Here is a 7,931-nt window from a genome sequence, read left to right on the forward strand (position 1 = left end):
CCTAAGTCTAAGTTGCTTTGGATAAAAGCGTCTGCTGAATGAATAATAATAATCATAATAATAATATCATTATTTTCCATTGATGCCTCTTTAGTACAGTGTGAATTTACCAGAGAACAATAGTCACACATTTGTAATATGGCAGTCACAATCTTGTTATGACAATCATAATTTAAAAAACAATTGCATAAGATGTCAATTGGGTTCACTGCACGCCATTCATTGGACAAGTTACACATACCTTTATCAATGCTGCAGAAATCCTGGATCCTGGATAAGACACTCTTGTTGCTGCAATTCCAAAAAAACAACTCAAATATTAGCAAGTGCAGTTATGTTATGGTCTAATTCTTTATAGTAAACCAATTCTAAATGAAAATGTTATGAAACCTGTCTTGTGCAATGAGTTTTTTGCCATTATTTATTTCTTAGCTGATGCCCTTATCCAGGGCAACTTACAATTGTTATAAGATATCACATTATTTTTACATACACCTACCCATTTATACAGTTGGGTTTTTGCTGGAGCAATCTAGGTAAAGTACAGCAACAGTGTCCCCACCTGGGATTGAACCCACAACCCTCTGGTCAAGCGTCCAGAGCCCTAAACACTACTCCACACTGCTGCACTCACCATTAGGCTCCATTCACTCTGCTTCATAGGCATTAGGGTTAGATCATTTTTAAATCCCTGATTTTTTAATATTAATATAAATGTTAAACTGAGTCATCAAAGTCTTTAGAAAGCATTTGATCAGTTCAGTAAGTTAATGATGCCAGTCTCTGATCCCCTCAGAGCAGCTCTGAAGAAGATATGATTGCTTGAAAAGAAAATCTAGCAAAGAGGCTTATTTCTGGCCCCTGATTTGCCCCTCCTACATCATTATTATTGCTGGCAGGAGTTAAAATCCTAAACTACATGGAAATGCATGACTACTTGCAGTTCTCAGTTCCTTGGCCACAGGAGACTTCTTCGTAAAGTGCAAGACTGGACAGGTCAAACTGCCAGGAGTTTGTCCCTCAAATACAAACGGTATGCGAGTCTCCAAGGCTTGAAAAATGAAACTCAGGGCATGCTTTTCATCTAGCACAGGGCTTGATGAGTTCTTTAGTTATCAAGTATCCAAGCCGTTAGCGCCGGTCTTAATTATAAAAACATCACTGTAATTTTAATTGGGTGTTTAATTTGCTTCCAAGTTTTTTTTTTTTTTTTTTTCTCTTTCAGAACTGTTTGGGCTGTCTCATTGGAATGATCAATGACTGCATGGAACCTCACTTGCACAGCTACCTTAATCTAGCACCGATTTAAAAGACAAGACTAGATGCACAGTAAGTGGATTTATCCAGTCCTGTTTCCAAACAAAGTTTTTGTATTTATTCTAGAGCACTGCTGAGTTACCAATCCCAAAGATACTTCACTTCCATGATAGCAATGAATGGGGCTTTCCTGTGTTAACTCTACTGCAATAGTTTGTTTCAAAGAAGAAACAAGGATGTGTCACAGTTTCCTAGATAGTGGGAATGAAGAAAGTCACTGAAAGGAGTAAATGGGACCTTACCAGGAGCCAATTAATGAACAGACACAAAACTGTATGAACACTGAAGTCACCAATACAAGCAGAACTAATCTTGGTTAATTACAGTGCAGGGTTAACAAAACAAACTAACAAAAAATGTGCCTACCGTGTCATTGTGCATTTTTCATCCAGCATCTCTTGGGTCAGTTTTGACACTTGAATGATCTCGATGGCACAACTAAATGAATGAAAAGAAACGATCACATGTCAAAGGTGAATAATCTTTATTGGATCACAGATGTGCAGGAAGCGTGAGACATGCAGGAATGTTCTGCTACCTCTCTTCCTGATCTGGCTTGAGAAGCTACTTGCCAGTCTCACACTGTATGTCATTTGCCATGTATCTGCCCAAGATTCAGAACTGGGCAGATACATGGCAAATTACATTTAATAGAGAAAAGTGTAAGGTACTGCACGCAGGAAATAAAAATGTACATTATAAATATCATATGGGAGATATTGAAATTGGAGAAGGAATCTATGAAAAAGACCTAGGAGTTTTTGTTGACTCAGAAATGTCTTCATCTAGGCAATGTGGGGAAGCTATAAAAAAGGCTAACAAGATACTCGGATACATTGTGAAAAGTGTTGAATTTAAATCAAGGGAAGTAATGTTAAAACTGTACAATGCACTTGTAAGACCTCATCTTGAATATTGTGTGCAGTTCTGGTCACCTCGCTATAAAAAAGATATTGCTGCTCTAGAAAGAGTGCAAAGAAGAGCGACCAGAATTATTCCGGGCTTAAAAGGCATGTCATATGCAGACAGGCTAAAAGAATTGAATCTGTTCAGTCTTGAACAAAGAAGACTACGTGGCGACCTAATTCAAGCATTCAAAATTCTAAAAGGTATTGACAGTGTCGACCCAAGGGACTTTTTCAGCCTGAAAAAAGAAACAAGGACCAGGGGTCACAAATGGAGTTTAGAAAAAGGGGCATTCAGAACAGAAAATAGGAGACACACTTTTTTACACAGAGAATTGTGAGGGTCTGGAATCAACTCCCCAGTAATGTTGTTGAAGCTGACACCCTGGGATCCTTCAAGAAGCTGCTTGATGAGATTTTGGGATCAATAAGCTACTAACAACCAAACGAGCAAGATGGGCCGAATGGCCTCCTCTCGTTTGTAAACTTTCTTATGTTCTTATGTTCTTATGTACTGACAGCAACCAATCACAAACAAACAGGGAGGTGAATCTGAACAGTGTTTCCAGGTGTAACCAAAGAGAAGCTACATTATAAACAGCATTAGAAAAGAGAAGCCACATTATAAACAGCATTAGAAAAGAGAAGCCACATTATAAACAGCATTAGAAAAGAGAAGCTACATTATAAACAGCATTAGAAAAGAGAAGCCACATTATCAAGCTTAAGTAACATACACCCCCCTGCCATGGCAAACAAACTATACATGAAGTAGAATCAGCAGAGACTCTGAAGGCATGGTGGGCCATTTGAAAAGCTGGCAGAAGAGCTGGGGGCAGCAGTAACTGTATATACAGTGTTTGTAATACACACATTTAGTTGAATCTGAGTATATTACATATGACATACTTACAATTAGAGAACCATGAAATGATTTGTATTTTTTTTAATTGTTTATTTTACAAATTTCATTTGATTTGGAGTTATTAGATACACGTTAATAAAACAACTCAAACAGATGTACAGTATATCAATAATAGTATAGTATACATCATGTTGTAACTACATATATATATTTTATTAAACATATTTGCTTTTTTGTTTCTTTTCACCTAAACCTACCTCGCACAGAAAAATAATTTAGTTACAATGTTTCTCATTAGTGGCAGCAATGGTAACGTAGAGTCCCCACTCATTAATGAACTGCCTATTTACAGTAAATACTGCCAGTGCCCTCTATAAAAATGCAATAAGATCAAATACAAAATATATATTTACACTGCCTTACTATTGTGGGGCTGTCATAATAATTGCACATGAAAATAACTGGATTGAGGTCTATTTTCGCGGTTTTCTCGTGAGGCAGCCATGGAACTGACTAATGAGAAACAGCTTCCCTTATGCACCTTTTATCAGGAAGCAATTGCGGGGAAAAAAGTGAATTACTTCAGTAGAAAAATACCCAGAGCTGTAAAACACAGATAGGGCTTCAGATTTTTGGTTTTAACCAATAAAAAAAACAATAAAACAACCCGATACAAAAACAATGAAATCAGTGTATAACCAATAAAAACCAGACCGTGACTATTAGGCAATACTTATGTCAATTTTCGGCATGTTGGTCGTTTTGCCCGAAATTTGAAACAGTGTCTTTGTTGGCTGTTTAATGCACCTCACCTTTACACACGTAAAAGGAAAAAATGTTATCTGGTCTTTACCCCTTCTCCTTTTAGTGTTAGGTTCAGTAGAAACAATACCCAGAGTGGGAGAGAAATGGGAAAACACAGAATCTTAGGGCTTCACACCAAAGGCGTTGAAAGGCCCGTTCGTCGCAAAAAAATACAGTAAAAGCCCTTACACACAAGAAACAACGCGACAAAATCAAAGAAACCTGTGCTTTTCAATAGAGCCCTTCACACCAAAGAACAACACGACAAGCGACGAGAGAAAATCAATAAAACCTGTGCTTTTCAACAGCGCCCTTCACACCAAAGAACAACACGACAAGCGACGAGAGAAAATCAATAAAACCTGTGCTTTTCAACAGCGCCCTTCACACCAAAGAACAACACGACAAGCGACGAGAGAAAATCAATAAAACCTGTGCTTTTCAACAGCGCCCTTCACACCAAAGAACAACACGACAAGCGACGAGAGAAAATCAATAAAACCTGTGCTTTTCAACAGCGCCCTTCACACCAAAGAACAACACGACAAGCGACGAGAGAAAATCAATAAAACCTGTGCTTTTCAACAGCGCCCTTCACACCAAAGAACAACACGACAAGCGATGAGAGAAAAAAGGTCGAGGGAGGTAAGAGACCCTGTGCTTTACCCCCCAGCGCCCTTGCACACGCAACAAAGACGAACACACAAGCGACGAGAGAAAGACGTGCCAGAGAAAGACCTGTGGGGCGTTTTCAACGCTAGGCGCCCTGCACCCAAGAAGCAAGCAGCGACAAGCAGTGTGACGTAGAAAAGTGCGCACATAAAACCTGTGCTTTTTCAACAGCCGACCTCACGACCAATGAGCAACGCGACAATCGAGCGAGATTAATCACTAACCTCATGCTTAGCAACAAGAGCAACCACTTCACCCAAAGAAAAACAGACCGCGCAGGCTGCGGAGAAAATCACGGCAAAACGCGGATGCGTGGTTTCAACAGCGTTGCGGGCCTTCAGCACCGCAAAGACAAGCAGGACACAGCGACGGCGGAGAAGAATCCTAAAACCTGTTGGCGATTTTCACAGAAACGCGCCTTCACACCAAGACAACACGACCAAGCGGATACACTAACACTCAATAAAACCTGTGCTTTTCAACAGCGCCCTTCACACCAAAGAACAACACGACAAGCGATGAGAGAAAATCAATAAAACCTGTGCTTTTCAACAGCGCCCTTCACACCAAAGAACAACACGACAAGCGACGAGAGAAAATCAATAAAACCTGTGCTTTTCAACAGCGCCCTTCACACCAAAGAACAACACGACAAGCGATGAGAGAAAATCAATAAAACCTGTGCTTTTCAACAGCGCCCTTCACACCAAAGAACAACACGACAAGCGACGAGAGAAAATCAATAAAACCTGTGCTTTTCAACAGCGCCCTTCACACCAAAGAACAACACGACAAGCGACGAGAGAAAATCAATAAAACCTGTGCTTTTCAACAGCGCCCTTCACACCAAAGAACAACACGACAAGCGACGAGAGAAAATCAATAAAACCTGTGCTTTTCAACAGCGCCCTTCACACCAAAGAACAACACGACAAGCGACGAGAGAAAATCAATAAAACCTGTGCTTTTCAACAGCGCCCTTCACACCAAAGAACAACACGACAAGCGATGAGAGAAAATCAATAAAACCTGTGCTTTTCAACAGCGCCCTTCACACCAAAGAACAACACGACAAGCGACGAGAGAAAATCAATAAAACCTGTGCTTTTCAACAGCGCCCTTCACACCAAAGAACAACACGACAAGCGACGAGAGAAAATCAATAAAACCTGTGCTTTTCAACAGCGCCCTTCACACCAAAGAACAACACGACAAGCGACGAGAGAAAATCAATAAAACCTGTGCTTTTCAACAGCGCCCTTCACACCAAAGAACAACACGACAAGCGATGAGAGAAAATCAATAAAACCTGTGCTTTTCAACAGCGCCCTTCACACCAAAGAACAACACGACAAGCGACGAGAGAAAATCAATAAAACCTGTGCTTTTCAACAGCGCCCTTCACACCAAAGAACAACACGACAAGCGACGAGAGAAAATCAATAAAACCTGTGCTTTTCAACAGCGCCCTTCACACCAAAGAACAACACGACAAGCGACGAGAGAAAATCAATAAAACCTGTGCTTTTCAACAGCGCCCTTCACACCAAAGAACAACACGACAAGCGACGAGAGAAAATCAATAAAACCTGTGCTTTTCAACAGCGCCCTTCACACCAAAGAACAACACGACAAGCGACGAGAGAAAATCAATAAAACCTGTGCTTTTCAACAGCGCCCTTCACACCAAAGAACAACACGACAAGCGACGAGAGAAAATCAATAAAACCTGTGCTTTTCAACAGCGCCCTTCACACCAAAGAACAACACGACAAGCGACGAGAGAAAATCAATAAAACCTGTGCTTTTCAACAGCGCCCTTCACACCAAAGAACAACACGACAAGCGACGAGAGAAAATCAATAAAACCTGTGCTTTTCAACAGCGCCCTTCACACCAAAGAACAACACGACAAGCGATGAGAGAAAATCAATAAAACCTGTGCTTTTCAACAGCGCCCTTCACACCAAAGAACAACACGACAAGCGACGAGAGAAAATCAATAAAACCTGTGCTTTTCAACAGCGCCCTTCACACCAAAGAACAACACGACAAGCGATGAGAGAAAATCAATAAAACCTGTGCTTTTCAACAGCGCCCTTCACACCAAAGAACAACACGACAAGCGACGAGAGAAAATCAATAAAACCTGTGCTTTTCAACAGCGCCCTTCACACCAAAGAACAACACGACAAGCGACGAGAGAAAATCAATAAAACCTGTGCTTTTCAACAGCGCCCTTCACACCAAAGAACAACACGACAAGCGATGAGAGAAAATCAATAAAACCTGTGCTTTTCAACAGCGCCCTTCACACCAAAGAACAACACGACAAGCGACGAGAGAAAATCAATAAAACCTGTGCTTTTCAACAGCGCCCTTCACACCAAAGAACAACACGACAAGCGACGAGAGAAAATCAATAAAACCTGTGCTTTTCAACAGCGCCCTTCACACCAAAGAACAACACGACAAGCGATGAGAGAAAATCAATAAAACCTGTGCTTTTCAACAGCGCCCTTCACACCAAAGAACAACACGACAAGCGACGAGAGAAAATCAATAAAACCTGTGCTTTTCAACAGCGCCCTTCACACCAAAGAACAACACGACAAGCGACGAGAGAAAATCAATAAAACCTGTGCTTTTCAACAGCGCCCTTCACACCAAAGAACAACACGACAAGCGATGAGAGAAAATCAATAAAACCTGTGCTTTTCAACAGCGCCCTTCACACCAAAGAACAACACGACAAGCGATGAGAGAAAATCAATAAAACCTGTGCTTTTCAACAGCGCCCTTCACACCAAAGAACAACACGACAAGCGATGAGAGAAAATCAATAAAACCTGTGCTTTTCAACAGCGCCCTTCACACCAAAGAACAACACGACAAGCGATGAGAGAAAATCAATAAAACCTGTGCTTTTCAACAGCGCCCTTCACACCAAAGAACAACACGACAAGCGACGAGAGAAAATCAATAAAACCTGTGCTTTTCAACAGCGCCCTTCACACCAAAGAACAACACGACAAGCGACGAGAGAAAATCAATAAAACCTGTGCTTTTCAACAGCGCCCTTCACACCAAAGAACAACACGACAAGCGATGAGAGAAAATCAATAAAACCTGTGCTTTTCAACAGCGCCCTTCACACCAAAGAACAACACGACAAGCGATGAGAGAAAATCAATAAAACCTGTGCTTTTCAACAGCGCCCTTCACACCAAAGAACAACACGACAAGCGACGAGAGAAAATCAATAAAACCTGTGCTTTTCAACAGCGCCCTTCACACCAAAGAACAACACGACAAGCGATGAGAGAAAATCAATAAAACCTGTGCTTTTCAACAGCGCCCTTCACACC

The 7,931-nt window shown here is 41.0% G+C and overlaps 1 long non-coding RNA gene across 1 annotated transcript; it reads right to left on the reverse strand.

The window, feature by feature from the left end:
• Nucleotides 1-246: 246 nt before the first annotated feature.
• On the reverse strand, nucleotides 247-1,972 carry LOC121311109. Its single transcript, XR_005949102.1, has 2 exons — nucleotides 1,684-1,972; nucleotides 247-291 (listed from the first exon to the last, which is right to left on the reverse strand). It is a non-coding gene; the product is annotated as an uncharacterized LOC121311109 (long non-coding RNA).
• Between the last annotated feature and the right edge of the window lie 5,959 nt (nucleotides 1,973-7,931).

The sequence above is a fragment of the Polyodon spathula genome, unplaced genomic scaffold, assembly GCF_017654505.1.
Source record: "Polyodon spathula isolate WHYD16114869_AA unplaced genomic scaffold, ASM1765450v1 scaffolds_2959, whole genome shotgun sequence".
NCBI classification, from domain to species: domain Eukaryota; kingdom Metazoa; phylum Chordata; class Actinopteri; order Acipenseriformes; family Polyodontidae; genus Polyodon; species Polyodon spathula.